Consider the following 18,584-nt stretch of genomic DNA (forward strand, 5'->3'; position numbering starts at 1 on the left):
GAGTGATGGAGGCTCCACAGCAGCCATCAGTCCCACTCCCTGAGTGGTGAAGCTGCAGAGCTGCAAGGCCTGTTTTGTGCACATTCCCTGACCCTGGTGGCTCTGATGGTGGTGAAGCTTGGAAATCGCTGGAAATGGAGGCTACTTATGGACCAGTGGACCTTTCTGATGGTCTTTGGCTTTCTGTCTTCCAGAGAAATGTGATCAAAACCCAGAAAAACTGAAAGGTGAGCAGTAGCTGAAGTACTGACTTTGCGGGAGGGTGGAGGTGGAAATCAGAAATCACCCTGGGCAGGACATTCCCTGGTCCCTTCTTCCGCATCTAAGATTTATTGAAAGGGAGTAATACACAGAGAAGGAGGAGACCTATCCTAATGCAGAGTGCAATCAGGGGAGTGAAGTTGATGACAACTTCCTAGAGGAAGGGCCGTCTACATTCAACTCTTAGAACCAGTTAGGGCTCCATGATATTGGAGGGGAGGTGAGATCCCCTTAAAATAAACAAGCCAGAGACCAGCCCTGCTCCCTTCTTCTTTTATAAGTCCCCTACAGAGTCTTTCACCCAGGCCCTGTCAGCATCCTGTCTTTCCCTCTGTCTCCAGAAGATTAAAGTCCTCCTGGAGATGCAGCGGTTCCAGATAGCTGGAAACCATCATCATCTTCAGACTCAAGAGGAATTTCGGGCTTGGTTCCAAGCCTGGAGCAGCACAATCAGAATAAAAGCCAAAGACCTAGCAGATGAGCATAGGGTAGGAGGGGAGACTGTCTTGCCACCAGCCTCACACAGCCTGTGGCCATGGTTCCCTGGCTGGCATCAGGTCCTGTTGCACCTGGATTCCAGCTGCTGGGGAGGAAATTGGGGACCAGAGGTGTGGCTTCTGGAACCTCACAGCTGTCACTCTTCTCTGAAGTTGCTAGCCATGAAGAACAGTCTGTGATAAAATCTCAGAGCCATTAAGTGCCTGTTGTTGGAATTGCTTTCATGGCTCATTGAAGTTTGTACTAAGCATGGGCTCTGGAAGTCAGGCAGCTCGAATAGGGTCCCAGCCTCACCATTGACCAGCCCTGCGAGTGGGGCAGAAAGCTCACTGCTCTGGCACTTGAGGCATCACGTCATAAATTTAATGCACCCAATTCCCTTTTGACTGTTACCTACCTTTCTCTATAATCACCATGACCTGATCTCTGCTAGCATTTCCTTTAAATGGATAAACATATGTTATATAGTATATATTATTATTCCTCATGATTTTTTTGCTATATTGTCTCTTTCCACTCATATGAGATATTTACAGCAGTTTAGTTCATAGAAACACAAAGTAGAAGAGTAGTTTCCAGGGACTACACAAAGGGCAATGGGAGGGGAGTGTTGTTTACTGGGTACAGAGTTTCAGTTTTAAAAGATTGAAAAAAAGTTCCTTATGAACGTGGACAATGGTTGCAAAACAATGTGAATGTATTTAATTTCTTTAAACTGCACAAAAAAAATACTAAAACGGTTAATTTTATGTATTTTTATATTTTACTAAAAGGTAAAAACTACTTTCTAAAATGAACAGACTATAGCTATTTGCAACTGGTGGGTGAATATCACAAATGTAATGTTGCATAAAAGAAAGCAGACATGCCAGCTTGGGCAACATGGTGAAACCTTGTCTCTACCAGAAATACAAAACAATTAGCCGGGCATGGTGGTGCAAGGCTGCGGTCCCAGTGACTCAAAAGGCTGAAGTGGAAGGATATCTTAAGCCTGGTAGGCAGAGGTTGCAGTGAGATCATGCCACTGCACACCAACCTGGGGAAAAGAAAGAAAGAAAAAAGAAGAGAGAAAGAAAGAAAGAAAGAGAGAAAGAAAGAAGACAGAAAAGGAAAGAAAGAAAGAAAACAGAAAAGGAAATAAAGAAAATAGATGTACAAGTATACATACTATATAATTTCATTTATATAAAATACTACAATCAAATAAAACTGAGGTTCTGACTTCCACTAAGTGTGGAGTAGCTTGTTGAACTCTCACAAATAACAATGATGAAACTTGAATAAAATATATTATTATAGAAAAACGCCTATGCGTAATACATATATGATATGTGTGTTTAACAACTGAATGAAGATTTCAGCTATGCCCACTGTAGCGGAGATAAGCATTGGTTTGACACTAGCCCAATGAACTCTGTTTATAAAACAAAAGTCTTCAAGGTAAAACAACAAAATCCAGAATTTCTATTCTATAATTATCATTTATAGTTTCTAGTACACAATTTAAAAATTCATAAGACTTGTAAAGAAACGTGAAAATGTCATCCATACACAATATCAAAAGCAGGCAGTAGAAGCTATCCCAGGATGTTGCAATCAGCAGACAAGAATTTGAAGGCAGTTTTTATGAATATGTTCATGGGGAAAAAAGAAAATATTCTCTTCATAAACAAACAGATGTGGAACTTCAGCAGAGAAATGAACTTATATATAAAAAAACTAATAGATAAGGAAATGAAAAAAATCTTTTGAGTTTAGCCACAGATTTAAAACAGAAGACACAGCAATAAAAATTATCCAGTCTGGGGAAAAAAAAGGTACAAAAAGTTTAAAGGAAATGAACAGAGCTCTCGAGACCTGTGGAATGACTGAGTCTAAGGAGAAGGGAGAGACAAAAAAAATTAAATAGGGAACAAAAGTAAATCAACAACGAATAGCGGAATACTTCCAAAAACTGTCCAAATACCTAAATATTTATATCCAAAAGGTCAATAAATACAAAACAAAATACAAATAAAACCACAGCAAGGCCATATCATGGTTTATGAAACAGGCAATGCAGGGCTTTTGCTTGACTTGCTATGATATCTAATTGCTACTATTTATGGATACTATGGAAATAAATAATAAATAGAATGGGAGATAGGTTATTCTCAGAGTTTTTTTTTTTTTTTTTTGCAAAGATGACTGTTATTAAAGGTAGATGACTTTCCAGCATGTCGAAAGGGGCGTGGCAGGGGAGGGGCGAGGAGGAGGAGGGTCGGGGTTGAGGGAGGGGCCCTGCAAAGGTCTGGGCCCGCCCAGCTCCCCGAGAGCAAGCGTTATGGCAACGCTGGGCAGGCTGTCGGAAGCTCCCGGGCTCTGTCTTGTCAGAGAGAAATCAAACTTCAGGCACAAATAGTCGTGCAACTGGCAAGTGGGGAGACTGTGTCACAATTACAAGTGAGACCACCTGCCCTGGCCACGCTGTCTCCTCGCACGCAGGAGAAGTTTGGGAACAGATAGGCTCCCCTCAGCAGGGCGGAATTGCACTGGAAACATGGAGGGGCGGAGGAGAAGATGAAATTTTCCCCGCAGTGTTGGAACTGTAGTCTCAGAGAAGATGAAATTTTCCCCGTAGTGTTGGAACTGTAGTCTCAGATCCACTCCCAGGCTTTTTGTCGAGGCAGTCGGACTATAATCCCAGCATGCGCTGGGCTTAGGGGAGGTGCCCAGCCCTGGAGGAAGGGTCAACAGGGTGGGTCCCTCGCAAGGCATCCTGGGAGTCATAGTCCTTAAACGGTTTCCAGCACGTTGATCGGAAGGCTACCGAACTACAATCCCAGCATGCACCGGGATTGGGGCGGTGTGTAACCCTGGAGGGAAGGATAGAGAGGCTCGTCCCTGGCCAGGGATGCTGGGAGTTATGGTCTCTTAAAGGTTTCCAGCGATGGCCCCCGGCCTGCAGACTACAATCCCAGCAGCACCGGGCTTCGAGGCGGTGTGTAGCACTGAAGGGAAGGACAGGGAGGTGCGACCTTTGCCAGGCGTGCTGGGAATTATAGTCTCTTAACAGTTTCCAGTCAGTTGGTCTCAGGGCTACCTGACTACAGTCCCAGCATGCGTTGGGCTTGGAGGCGGTGCGCAGCCCTAGAGGAAGGATTGGGACGGCGGGTACCTCGCAAGGCATCCTGGGGGTCATAGTCCTTTAAGTATTTCCAGCCCATTGGTCGCGAGGCTAACGGACTACAATCTCAGCATGCGCTGGGTTTGGGGGCGGTGTGTAGTATGGAAGCGAAGGATAGGGAGGCGCGTCCCTAGCTAGGAGTGCTGGGAGTTATGGTGTCTTAACGATTTCCAGCCCATTGGTCGCCGACCTGCTAACTACAAAACCAGCATGCGCTGTCTGTCCTCCCCCGTGGTGCGCAGCCCTGGAGGGAGGGACAGGGCGGTGTGGACCTGGTCCTTTCCTAAGCGATGCCACATGCTGATTCTGTGCCAACCCCTCGCCAAGGGAGTCCGCAGAAGGACTTAGGGGCAGGTCTAGGCTGGGCGATGAGGACGGTGTGACCCTGCGAAGTGCACCTCCGTTGCTCAAATCGGAGGTGTCTGGTCCTCACTGCACAGCCCACTGCACATCTCGGTGTCCTCTCAGATACACACCCGCGGGGGGTTTCCAGAGCATCGCACCTCTTCCAGCCCAGGAAGCCGCCTGCTCTGCTAAACTCCATGGGAACTGAGACATCCACCTGCTGCGTGGCCCACCCGTGAGCAACTCCATAGCTTTCAGGGGGTGATGCGGGCTGTGGCTCCTTCGTGAAAATGTCACCGTCTGCAGCGCCTTTCTTGTGATATAGAACTTGACGCGTGAGAGAGGGTATTTATTGGGTTACCCAGGATCTGCTAACAGCAGAGGAGAAAACCACAATTCCCAGGCATAAGAATCTACCTAAAGATGATGGTTTAGATATTTTACAGTTGAAATCACCAGCCTTATCTCAACTGAGTCCTGACTGACGAGTGTCTCAAAAACGCAGTTGGTGACCTGATCCCTCAGGAACAGGTGGTGCTCCAGCTTTGTGGGGATGACTTTCAAGGTGCAGAGCACTTGAGCAGTATTTGAAGTCATTCATGTTTTACATCTCTGCTTTGGATGGAAAGTTGATCACCCACAGCCGTTGGGGATGTACCTTAATATACTGGGGCTTATCAGTTAAATTTTTCTGTCTAGACAATGAAAACCCAGAAATTCCACTTGCAGGTAGCCTCTTAATAATCGACGTCCCTAAGTTCCTTATGTCCTCAGGATGGTTCCTTTTGTTCCCAGATGTTACCAACTTTCATCATGCATCTAATCTGTACAAACCTGTGTATTTCTCTATGTGAAAAGAATACTTTGTTCAAATTACATGTTCTTATAATTTTCACTTGTGATTAGTGAGTATAGGACACTATTAAAAAACCTGAAAAACCTCATCATAGCAATTGAATCACGTTACTGTACTTTATGAGGAATTAACCCCTTCAGGATTAATTACACATGGGTTCATCAGCACATTTGTAAAGAAAGGAAGAAAAACTGTATGGCCTTTATAAAATTGGAAAAATAAAGAACTATATATAGGGAGACCACAGAACAAAACTAGGGCCATTCTCTTATTTTAAATAGACTCTATGGGGTCGAATGCCTGCATTCTTAAGCTATCCTGCAATATTCTCATCCTACTCTTCACTGTGTATTTAGGTGGGGTTTTCTGAATTCACTTGTCCAGAGCGTTAGTGGGGATGTTGTAACGTGAGGGTATCCATCGTCTATCATCTTAATAATTAATGAAGAGAAGAGCCTTGAGATCTGTGTTCAGATGCACTGCTGCTGAGTATGTGCCTGCAAAGACACTGCCCACAGCGGTGGCCTCAGAAATTTGAACCTGATGCCACCACACCTGCTGTTCACAGATCTAGGTGCTCCTTGTGATTTGAGTCTCCTGCTTAGATTTGTGGTTGTGAACCTGCTATGCTCACCGCATTTATGGTAGTATGTTTTGTGTTGCCTTTTCTATTCCATTTGTTTCCTGGTAACTCACTGTGTAACTGCAATTCAGAGAATATGTGCGGATTCCACCCCCCACTACCTAAGTCACTGTACACTGGTCACATTTGTGTCATGTTGTCAGACTCCACGCACTTCCTCTCTAATGGAATTTGTGGAAGAAATATAGTTACCTGCAGATCTCCTCAGTGTAATGTGGCTGGGATTGATTACGAAGATGGGCATGTTGTCCTTGGCCTCATTGACATTATTCAAAATACCTTTCCCATATTTTGAAGTTTGATACTACTTTGTTAATGTGAACACTTGCCATAGCAGGCTCTATTAAATATCTTTGTGAATTTAACTGTCAAAACAACTTATGAAGTAGGCACGTGATCCCCATTTTACAGGTGAGGAAACCAATGTTCCAGGATTTTGAGTAATTTAATGAATTTTACACAACTTTCTGGTGCATTTTGAATCTTAAGTTGAATCTCTGCCTCCACAGTGTGTGGGCTTACCTCCTTTTCTATTTTGTGCCTCTCTTCTAGCATCTGCAAGCGTACATGTTTTATTTTTAGTACATCTACTACTTGATGGTAGGAAACTTGACAAACAGGTCCTTAGTGGGAGAGAAAACTCACTGGCATTTGTCCTTCTCTCTGCTGCTTCTTACCCTGGCAGGTGTGAGATTTATCAGGTGAGATGGAGCAGTGGTAGATCCTGACCAGTCCTCACCTGGAATATTTGTTATTATAAAAAAAATAGTCCTCTCACTTTTTACAAGTGTAATTTCTTTGCCTTAAAGTTTTGTCTGGGCTTTCTCTTACAGGTTCCTGCGAATGAAGTTGCAAATATTGATGAAGATAATACTACTGCCTTGCTGTCAAACAGTAACAGTCACTTTTTTTTGTATCTCCAATTATAAGTGCAATACATACTGTAAAAAGAAAAGAACACATCATAAATATCTTTATAAAGTAAAATTCTTGGCTGGTGGCCGGGAGAAGTGACTCATGCATGTAATCTCAGCACTTTGTGAGGCCGAGGTGTGTGGATCATGAGGTCAGGAATTTGAGACCAGCCTAGCTGACATGGTGGAACCCCGTCTCTACTAAAAAATACAAAAATTAGCTGGTCTTGGTGGCGGGTGCCTGTAATCCCAGCTACCCACGAGGTTGAAGCAGGAGAATCACTTGAACCCAGGAGGTGAATGGTGCAGTGAGCCAAGATCGTGCCACTGCACTCTAGCCTGGGCAAGACAGTGAGACTCCATCTCAAAAACAAAACAAAACAAAAACTTGGTTGGCCTAGTGGCTCAATCCCAGCACTTTGGGAGCCCAAGGCAGGTGAATTGCTTGAGCCCAGAAGCTCAAGACCAGTGTGGGCAACATGGTAAAACCCTCTCTCTACAAAAATACAAAAATTAACCAGTTATGGTGATGTACATCTGTATTCCCAGCTACTAGGGAGGCTGAGGTGGGAGGATTGTTTGAGCCTAGGACGCCAAATTTGCAGTGAGCTGTAATCACACCACTGCGCTTCCATGTGGACAACAAAGTGAGACCCTGACTCAAAAAATAAAGACATAATAAACTGAAAGTCCCCTTTATTCCCTTCTCTTCAAACTCACTTTTTTTTATTTGAAAAAACTGTTAAGAGGTTGTTTTTTATTCTTCTGGCTAAGTTGTATAAATTTCTTTTTTTTTTTTTTTTTTTTTTTGAGAAAGCGTCTCGCTGTGTTGCCCAGGCTGGAGTGGAGTGGCACAATCTCGGCTCACTGCAAGCTCTGCCTCCTGGTTTCACGCCATTCTCCTGCCTCAGCCTCTCGAGTAGCTGGGACTAGAGGTGTCCACCACCACGCCCGGCTAATTTTTTGTATTTTTAGTAGAGACAGGGTTTCACCGTGTTAGCCAGGATGGTCTTGGTCTCAATATCCGCCCCCCTGATCTGCCCACTTCGTCTTCCCAGAGTGCTGGGATTACAGGCGTGAGGCACCGCGCCCTGCCTGTTCTATAAATTTCTAAGTGATACACATAAAGTTTATTTTAAAATTTACATCACACTACATTTTCTTAAATCTACTGTTTCTCCAGGTGTATTCTATCTATCTATCTATCTATCTATCTATCTATCATCTATCTATCTATCTATGACAAGGCCTTGCTCTGTCACCCAGACTGGAGTTCAGTAGCTCAATTATGGCTCACTGCAGACTCAAACTCTCAGGCTCAAATGATTTTCTAACTTCAGCTTCTGAAGTAGCTGGGAGTACAGGTGCATGCCACTACTCCTGGCTAATTGTTAGTTGTTTTTTTTTTTTTCTTTAAACAGGGTCTCACTCTGTCACCTGGGCTGGAATGCAATGCACAATCACAGCTCACTCTAGCCTTGACGACTCAGGCTCAGGCAATTCTCCTGCCTCAGCCTCCTGAGCAGCTGGGACCACAAATGTGTATTAGCACACTTGGCTGTTTATTATTATTTGCAGAGACAGGGTCTCCCTATGCTGCCCAGGCATGTTGTGAACTCTTGTGCTTAAGCAGTCTGCTACCTCGGCCTCCCAAAGTGCTGGAATTACAGGTGTGAGCCACCACAACTTACTCAGCCTTTTTACTTTGTGTAAGAATAGCATCAGTGTATTAAAAATATAACGGAAATTATTTATGGTGTCTTTTCAATTCTTATCCATTAAAATTCTCTTGTTAGAGCCTTTTATTAATGGTTATACTGTATTTTCTGTGAAATTTTACTGTCATACACTACATGCCAATGATTCAAGGTACCCGAACTTCATGACTGCACAGTCACAGTAGAATATTTTAGTTATCTAAAAAATATTTTTATAAATGATATATCAAGTTTATATGCAAGGTAGCCTGGTCTGGTAGCAGGTGCTTGTAATCTCAGTGAAGGCTGAGGCAGGAGAATGGTTTGAACTCAGGAGGCGGAGGTTGAAATGAGCCGTCGTCTGGCCACTGCACTTCAGCCTGGGTGACAGAGTGAGACTCTGTCTCAAAAAAAGAAAAAAAACTTTGCTTGCAAGATTTTATGAGTAAATATGTTTCTTGTTTTTCTTTACAATTCCATATTACTGTCTCGATTATTTAGAATAGGTTTCAGGGCAGCTGTTGATTTTATTTTCGGTTTTACGTATGTATTATAACATTGGATGTTATAATTTCCAACTCTGCCTGTACACTTCAAGTCAATGTGGATTTTTAAAAAAATTTTAATAGTACAAACTATTCATGGATTCAACTTCATAATGTTAAAAGCAATGGCAGCTCCTGGTTTAAAAAGGGAACGGTGGAAGCAGCAGGCCATTTTATTTAAAATCGCGTTAGGTTTTTCGGATGGATGATAGTTAAGATCATTAAATCCCATTACTGCTTCTAAGATTTCCACAAAATAGCACATTAAATCCTCAGTCCTAAGCAATCACGACAGAGATTCAAAATTGCCTCTCAATGTCAAGGTAAACAGCGCACTGTCTTCTCTTCCAGTAAAGGAACATCATTTGATATGCAAGGGAGAATAGCAATCAGACACTTACAAGATCCTGCTGTAGAAATAACTTCCATGTTTTCATCCGCCATGTGTATCCTCACCTCTGTCTCCCATGCAGTAACACTATCAGTTTCCTCATCTGTCCTTTCTACTTTCTTTGAAAGAGCATGCTGATTGCAGACAATACACGACAGAGGCATTTCAAATCAGAAAGCAGTTTCTTGAGATATACGTGATTTTAGTTTTAAGTAGAATGTCCTGAAGAGTTTTAGTTACAATACCACCTTCAAGAGGATGGTGGTGAAATTCATAGTAAACATTTGGCAAAATATAGGTTATGAGGCAGCCATCTCCTAGAAACACTTCATCGGGGTTTATATATGAAATGTGAAGTATCGTAGGTTTAATCCTGGCACAGAACCAAAACTGAATGCATTGCACTTGAACAGCTGACCAGTCCCCAGCACAGGTCCATATCAAGAAACGGAGAAGAAAGAATCCTTTTAACCACAGAAAGGTCTTCATTTGCCCAAATTGAAAACCAAATTTCACTCAGGAAACCAATGTTGGGTTTAATTAAAATATAAATCGGTCATACGTTTTCAAAATTAAATTATATGTGTGTTTGTTTGTCTCTATAAATATGTCCCCAACTTTGCTCATGGCTTATCTTCCATATTTTTTGGCTGATTTTCAGTGGCTGTCTTTTCTTGTGTGGATGAATAGTCAATGAAATAGTCTTAATTTCACAATGTGTTTAATTATAAATCTATACTTCCTTTGTGTGAGAGAAAATCTTTTGTGAACAAAATTTAATTTTTGGAAAGCTTTATAAGTCCATATCTTTCCTTTTAAAAATTGCGATTGTGGTAAAAACACATAATGTAAAATTTACCATTTTAATTCTTTTTAAGTGTATATTTCATTAGCGTTAAGTACATTCACATAGTTATGCAAAAGACCTGCGGAACTTCTGTGTCTTGCAAAACTAACATTAAATGTCTTTTAAGACAATTGCCCATTTTACCATCTCTTGAGCCCTTGACAAACACCATTCTAACTTTTTTTTCCTATGAGTTTGTCTACTTAAGATACCTGATTATGAATGGAATCATAGACTGTCACTTTGTTCCTGGCTTATTTCAGTTAACGTGATATTCTCCAGAATTATCATATAATGTGACTTTTTAAAGACTGAATAATATTCCACTTTGTGTATGTGCCACTTGTTATTAATCTGTTCATTGGTCAAGGGACATCTGGATTGTTTCTGCCTTTTGGCTTGTGTTAGTAATGTTGCAATAAATTTGGGTGTGCAAATATCTCTTCCGGATCATGTGTTGTATATTTTAAATACATAGCCAGAATGGGGTTTGCTGGATTGTATAATAATCTCATTTTAAATTTTTTGAAGAGCTTTCATACTTTTTTAAAAATAGGTTTGAGGTGATAGATTATTGTGACTTTTCTTTGTATTTTTCCAGAAGAGAGTTGTCGAGTATCCTTTTAAATGCCTAGTCATTTCTATGTCTTCTTTGGAGAAAGTCATTTCAAACATGTGCCATTCTAAATCAAGTTATTAACTTGTTTTGTTGTTGAGTTTTAGGAATTTATATATTTTGAAAATTAACACCTACCAAATATGTGATTAGAAAATATTTTTACTCTTTTTTGTTATATGTATGTATGTATGCATATCTGTAACCCTATACAAGACAGGGTCTTGCTATGTTTTCATGGCTAGTCTCAAAGTTTTGGCCTCAAGTGATTGTTCTGCCTTGGCCTCCTAAAGTTGTAGAATTAAAGGCATGAGACACCATGCCTAGCTTTCACCCACTTATTAGGTGACGTTTGTATGGCACTAAATGTTTTATTTGATGTGTAGAATAGTTGAAGCTTAATGTAGTCCCTTTTTTTGGTCGTTGTTCTTTTCCTTGTTGCTTATGAATTTGATGTCAAACTTAAGGAAAGAGTTTTAAGACTTATGTCATAAACTTTTCCCTTATGTTTACTTCTAAGAATTTTATTAGGTTTTATGTTTAAGTATTGAATTCATTTTAAAAACTTTTCTTTTTATATATGATACAAAGGAAGCATCCAACTTTATTTTTTTCTCTGTAAATATTCAATTTGGAAAATTATTTGTTAAATAGATTCTTATTTTTCTATTGTGTGGTCATGGAAAGCTTATGGAAGATTATTTTATCACATATGCAAGGGTTTATTTCTGGGATCTCTATTCTGTTTCATCATCTATGTATCTGTTTTTGTGGCAATACCATATTGTTTTTATTTTTGTAGCTTTGTATCATGATTTTGAATCAGAAAATGTAATACCGCTTTGTTCTTTTTAAAGGGTGTTTGGCTAGTCACCTTTCCTAAGCAACCTTTAGAATTATACACAAAAATTCTGCAAAAAAAATACCAATGGGATTTTGACAAAAATTACCTTACATTTTTATATCATCATGAGTAGTACTGACAACATTTTTTTTTTTTTTTTTTTTTTTTTTTTTTTTTTTTTTTGGAGATGGAGATTTAGTGAGTCACTCAGGCTGAAGGGCGGGGTGTGAGATGTGCTCACTGCAGGCTCCGCTTCCCAGGTTCAAGCAATTCTCCAGTCTCAGCCACCAGAGTAGCTGGGATTACAGTCATGCACCATCACATCTAGCTAACTTTTGTATTTTTAGTAGAGATAGGGTTTTGCCATATTCACTAGGCTAGTCTCAAACTTCTGATCTCAAGTGATCCACCCACTTTGGCCTCCCAAAGTCCTGGGATTACAGGCATGAGCCTCATGCCGGCCCTGACATCTTAACAATATTAAGTCACCTGACACTTGAGCAAGACTATATGAAAGATTTTGCTTAATTTCCTCTTATTTACATATTTGCCACATTTTCTTGCTTTTGTATTCTAGTTTCATTTACATTGTATGGCTTCAATTTTCTTAAATTTAATAAGACATGTATCCTAACAGAATGTACCATGTGTGATTTAGAATATTGCAGATTTTGCTCCTTTAAATTGGAGAGTTCTGTAAATACTAGTTGGGTCTATAATGTTCAGGTTTGGCTTTCTTACTGATATTACTTCTGACTATTCTAGTCATTACTGAAAGTGGAGTCTTGAAGTCCACCATTGTTGTGTTGCTATGTATTTCTTGCTTGACTTCTGTCAATATTTGTTTTACATATTTGAAAGACGAGAATCAGTTGAACCTGGGAGGAGGAGGTTGAAGTGAGCCTATCGCGAGATCGTGCCACTGCCCTCCAGCCTGAGAGAAAGAAACTCTCTCTAAAAAAAAAAAAAAGAAAGAAAGATGTCAGTGCTATTTATAGTAATACAAAAATTTAATGTAATTTCTGTCAAAATCTCAATGGTATATTTTTGCAGATTTTTCAAATTATATATATATGATTTATAAATTATTGTTATAGATTCCTGGAAAGTTAATCCATCTCAGCATTACATAATACCAATCTCTCTCGGCCGGGCGCAGTGGCTCAAGCCTGTAGTCTCAGCACTTTGGGAGGCCGAGGCCGAGGCGGGTGAATCATGAGGTCCAGAGATCGAGACCATCCTGGCCAACAAGGTGAAACCCCATATCTACTAAAAAGTACAAAAATTAGCTGGGTGAGGTGGCGGTGTGTGCCTGTAGTCCCAGCTACTCGGGAAGCTGAAGCAGGAGAATCGATTGAACCAGGGAGGTGGTGGTTGCAGTGAGCCGAGACCGTGCCACTGCACTCCAGCCTGGTGACAGAATGAGACTCTGTCTCCAAAAACAAAAACAAAAACACAATACCAATCTGTCTCTTGTTCATATTTTTGATTTAAAATATATTTTGTTTAGTATAATTATGACCATGGCCCTCCAATTGTAGCTACTGTTTGCATAAAATATATTTTCTTTATACTGTTACTTTCAACTTATTTGAGTCCTTAGAGCTGAAGTGACTCTTGTAGAGAGCACATTGCTGGATCTTCTTTGTTCTTATTCCATTAAATTATTTATTAATTTTCTTTAAGGTATTTAACTTTTTATATTTGAAGTAATTACTGCAGTTAATGAAGTTACTTTATTATTTGTAATTGTCTTCTGTGTTTCTTGTAGATGTGTTATTTATCATTTTTTCTCTTACTGCTTTATTTCTGTTTGTTGATTTTGTAGTGACGTGATTGAATTTCTTTCTCATTTGCCTTTGCTTACATTCTACAGGTTTTTTTGGTAATCATCCTGAGAAATAAAGACTTCATAAATCATCTTAAAGTTATGACAGTATATAACAACTATATTTCAACTGAATGCAAAGTTGTACCTCTTCACACCCCCACTGTTTTATTAATATCACATATTATCTTTCCTTATGGTCTAAGAACACAAATTTATGCAGAATTTGCTTCATGTTTTAAACTCCATGGCAATATTTTGAAAGTTTTGTGCACCATGATTATGACAGTAGAGATTTCTTTACCTGTTTATATATTTACCTTTAATAGAGAGCTTTCTATTTTCATGTGCTGTTATGATGCTGTGCAGCATCATTTCATTTTTGGACGTGATAGACTCTTTTACATTTCCTTTAGGACGGTTCTAGTGGTTAGTAACACACTCAACTTTTATTTATTTTGGAAAGGTTTAGTTTTTTTATTTCTGAAGTGATATTACTCCAGTTGAAGGTTTTTGTTTGGAAGTATTTCTTCTTGTTTAATTACGTTGTCATCTGGGGATTTCTCAGCTACTTTTTAAAAATAACCTCTTTATTACTTTTCTCCTATATTGTTTTTGTAAGACTCCTTTCATAAATATAATGGTCCACTTGATGGTGTGCAATACGTCCCATACTTTTTTCTTCATTCTGCTTAAATAATTTGTTTTCATCACTCAGTATTTATAACTACAATGTCGTCAACTGTGTAATTTTTTCTCCTGTATTAGTCTGCTTTTGTGACTGTTGATTAAATTTTTAATATAGCTATTATGTTCTTCAGATTCACAATTGTTGGTTTTTAAAAATCTATTTATCAATATCTCATTTTCTTTATGTATCACTTCTTCTAATATTCTTTTGTTGTCTATGTTCTGTTTTTGTTCATTAAGCAGTTTTTTCTAATTACATTTTATTGAAAACTGCACTGAATGCTAAATGTCCATCTTTACAATAAACAACTACAGTAACGGTAACTCGCACTACACTAAAACAAAACGTACTTCCGATAGCCATTATTTTTCTGCTTGGGACAATTTAAAAAATTTTTCTTTTCTTACAAAAACGGGAATGTACCTAATCAAAGGATCAAAATAGGCCATCTTTTTAAACAAAAAGACAATGATTCACAAAAGACTATGAATAGAACATGTAACTAATTGATGCAAATCTAATAGAATTTGTTAAAATCAGTGACATCGAATACGTCTGAACTGTTCTTGTGTAAAACACAACGTGAAGAAAAGAAGACTTTATCAGTGTCTTAAAAAGTGGGTTTTTCATAGACCATCTGACAAGTTACCATTAAAAGTGTTTCCTGTGACATAAGAAAATGCAATATTATTTTTCTTGAACGCTTTTAGTGCAAGACTTTCCACTCGATAAAATAGCAGAGGATATGAAACTGAGAAAATATACTTGATTACAAACAGGTTGTGAAACTTAATACTTTTTTTTTTTTTTGTATTATCGAAGGCTTTTACTGAACTTAGAACCAACTTGCCCTCTCAGTATGTAGTTCAGATGTGAGATGCTTCTCTGTACAGGAGCCGGTACTGTCTTCAATCCTATGCGTGCAGGTGTCAACCACAGGCAAACAGTTTACTCCACATTTTCTAGTAATGTGATCTTCCTATTAGCAAAAAGCTGTAAACAGTCCCTGTAGACTGAGGGGACTCAAGTCACAAGATGGGGATTTCCTCCTCATGGTTTTTATTTTGATGTTTGAAGTCTTGATGCAACATTCTGAGCAGGGTGTTCCGGACCTGCTGTGCCCAAGGGACTGATAAAGGAAAAAGTTGTATTTATTCTTTGTGATTTGACGAACAGATGAAAAACTTAACACACAATAACGGAAGCTGGTTGTTAATAAATCACACTCTAGTCTTTCAGAGCTTCCGTAAGCAGACGACATCTTCAGTTTTCTAGCTCTTGTAGTTTTAACACCGCAATACCAATGAGCGTACGTACAGAATCAGCTAAAAAGAGCGTCAGATTCTTTTTCTCTTAGTTTATCTATTTTTCACTGTCTCTTGTTCCCAAGTGTATCTGAATGATTACCTTCCGGCATTGTCTGTTATTTCTCGTTGGCGTACTCTCGATTGTCCCCGTGTTTGAGGGCTGGTTGGGAGAGGGCGCTTGGGAAGGATGTGCCACTGTCGGGAGTTTGTGAGTCACCGGGATGTCTCCAGGGAAGATCCCTTCCATGGATGCAGGAAGTCCTCCTGGAGCCACACCCATGATGCCTGGACGAATTGCTTGCTGGTCTATTTCCCACCAAAGCACAGATGTGACAAAGAATTCCTTGTTCACACAGTTTCTTAAGCTTCCTGGGATGCGACCTGTGATGGCTCGGCGGATCTTGGTGGCAGCTGTCTCCCTCATCTCCAGTGACACCTGCTGGCTGTAGCAGGCAGTGTGAGGAGTGCAGATGAGATTGGGGGCATCTTTCAACGGACCCTGAGCAAAGCTAAACGGCTGCGACTCATTCACGTCGAGGACTGCCCCTCCTATCCTGCCCTCCTTGAGGGCCTGTGCTAAGGCTTTCTCATCCATCAGGCCACCACGGGCTGCGTTCACAAGGAATGCTCCCTGCCTCATCCGCTTTATGGTAAATTCATTGATGAGGTGATGCTTATGTTCGTTGAGACTGCAGCGCAAGGAGACGCAGTCGCTCTGATACAGCCAATCCTGCAGGGTGTAGACCCTCTGCATGCCCAGGGACTGCTCGATCCCATCCTTCAAGTAGGGGTAATAAAATATGACGCTGAATCCAAAGGCTGTGGCTGGAACTGCAAAAGCCTGCTGCGTGCGACCGTAGCCGATGAGGTCCGGCGTCTTCCCACGAATGCGGGCCACTCCCGAGGCCACCTCGCAGATCTGCTCCATGTTCTGAACCCGCTTGCCTTCCACAGTGCCTGGTACAGCCATGTGTTCCTCCGGTACATGTTGAGAATGTGGCAGTTGGTGGAATTGGCTGTCTCTTCCACGGCTGCGGACAGGATGTTTCACACAGCAATTCCGAGCTCACTGGCAGCCTTGATGTCCACGTTGTCATAGCCACTGCCCACCCCACGATCACTCTCAAGGACTTGAAATTTGCCAGAACCTCCCTGGTGAGGTGATTGTGTGGTGCATCATGGCGCCCACGGCTCTGTTTAGAACTTTCTCGTGGGTTTCCTGCGTGGGCTGCATCATAGAAGGCCACGGTGGCCAGGTCCTTCAGGATGGGCATGTCCACGGTGCAGTCACGGCCGACCAGGACCGCTGCCAGTGAGCGGGGTCTTGGGGGGTCTTTCATGATCTGGCGGCGAATTCCTTCACAAATTCTGTCCAATCGCTGTCTCTTGACTTAGCGCTTATCCACAGGGCCATTCTTTACGGAACTTTGCAACTCTCAGATCAAAAGGTAAAGCAGTCCTCTAAGAACTTAGGGGAACTCGCAGGAGTCTGTGTGCATGATGCCACTATGAACCCAATATAAATTTGTTCACAAACTCTATAGTTCACACGATGGGCTGTCCGTCTTTTTAAGGGAATATAGCTTCATTGGTTCAAAACCATTTAAGGTGATGAAACCCATTTGCTTGCAACTCAGCCACCATCGCGCAGTCAATCAACGAATCTCACCACCACCCCAGGTCTGGAGCTCCTGGAGTCCGCGACCGCTGGGGGTGGACGTGGCTTCGGCCTGGTGCAGCCAGGTCCTTGCTCCTGCTCTGAGCCTCGGGCGTGGGTTGGGGGTCCACCCGGGTGTCCCGCATGGTGTCTAGGCTCCTCCCTTGCCGGAGCCCTGCGGACCGGAGGAGTGTTCATATTATTAAGGAGCTTTGATAATTATTTTGATTTTTAAAATTATATAATTCAAAAACAACAACAACAAAGAATAAACCTACAAATTTTGACCTTTAAAAGTCAACAAAGATTTTTAAAGGTCAATATTTGTAGGTTTATTTTATTTCTTCAATTGGGACATGTTTTCGTCCTTTTCTGTATGCCCTGCAATCTTTTGATGAGATTCAGAAATTTATAAAACAACTGTGTAATGTAGTATGTACAAACTTGCTTACTACAAGATAATACAACAATCAGTGAGGCTGTACATTCTGGTACTTCATTAACAGTGTCTTCAATGTGTCTTCTCTGGGCTTGTGTGTGTATTTTTAAGGTAAAGATATTTTTCCCATTGTTTTCCAGACACTGTAGTCCTTTGCTTCCGCAGTTGATTGTAGTGTTTGTTTCTCTGAGGCTGTGATAAGCATGTAACTTCTCTTCTCAGCAGTCATAAGTTGTCATTCTCATTACTCTGCCATTTCCTTTAGCATTCTGTGTTGGGGGAGACAGAATCTAGTCATCAGCGGTAGCCCACAAAGCCAAACCTTTGAACATATGTTCCACTGTTCTCATTCTATACTGAGGGAGATACTAAAAGTTGGACATTTTCTCTTGAGCCCAATTGCTGTTCTGGGAAAGAAGAAGGGATGTGGTGAATATAAGCCAGACCTGGTTGCCTTGTACAGCAAGCTTTTCCAACCCACCTTGTTTTGTTTTTGTTATGGCTCTGTTTTGTTTTAGGTTTTTAGCAGCCTGCAGCAATGGTTTTTGGGTTCTGTCTCTAGTCATAAGTGGAAAAGGGGGATGAGGAAAGGGCCTTACTGGCTCAACCAGAAACAGAAACTAAGAACTCATGGCTGTAGTCTCCCATGGATGCCCCTGTTCTACAGTAAAGGAAATATCTTTGGAATGTAAAAAGAGAGAAAATAATAGGCATCACCCCAATAGGGAAGAATGAACAAATAACAAAGATGAGAGGTGCAAAGGCCAAGGAGAAAACCTTAAAAATGTGGTGTGGGAAGTTCTGCTTCAAAGAAATTGGTTCTGGAAAATTATAAATTTACTTCTTTTGCTGCCACAGGTGGAAATTTCCTACCCTATGCTTATTATGCTCTTAAATCTTCTAAGGCTTCTCCTGTTCATCCACTAACATTTCAGGGCATTCACAGTGAGAGCCAAAGTTCGCCTCTTCTTTCTGATATTCCCATGAAGGCCTTGTGGTCTGAGTGCTTTTCCATTGTTTTTGGGACCTGAGGAAATCT

The 18,584-nt window shown here is 40.9% G+C and overlaps 1 pseudogene; it reads right to left on the bottom strand.

Moving 5' to 3' along the window:
- Positions 1-15,565: 15,565 nt before the first annotated feature.
- LOC134808258 (C-terminal-binding protein 2-like) lies at positions 15,566-16,939 on the bottom strand (annotated as a pseudogene).
- Positions 16,940-18,584: the final 1,645 nt, after the last annotated feature.

The sequence above is a fragment of the Pan troglodytes genome, chromosome 15 (genome assembly GCF_028858775.2).
Source record: "Pan troglodytes isolate AG18354 chromosome 15, NHGRI_mPanTro3-v2.0_pri, whole genome shotgun sequence".
Lineage (NCBI taxonomy): Eukaryota > Metazoa > Chordata > Mammalia > Primates > Hominidae > Pan > Pan troglodytes.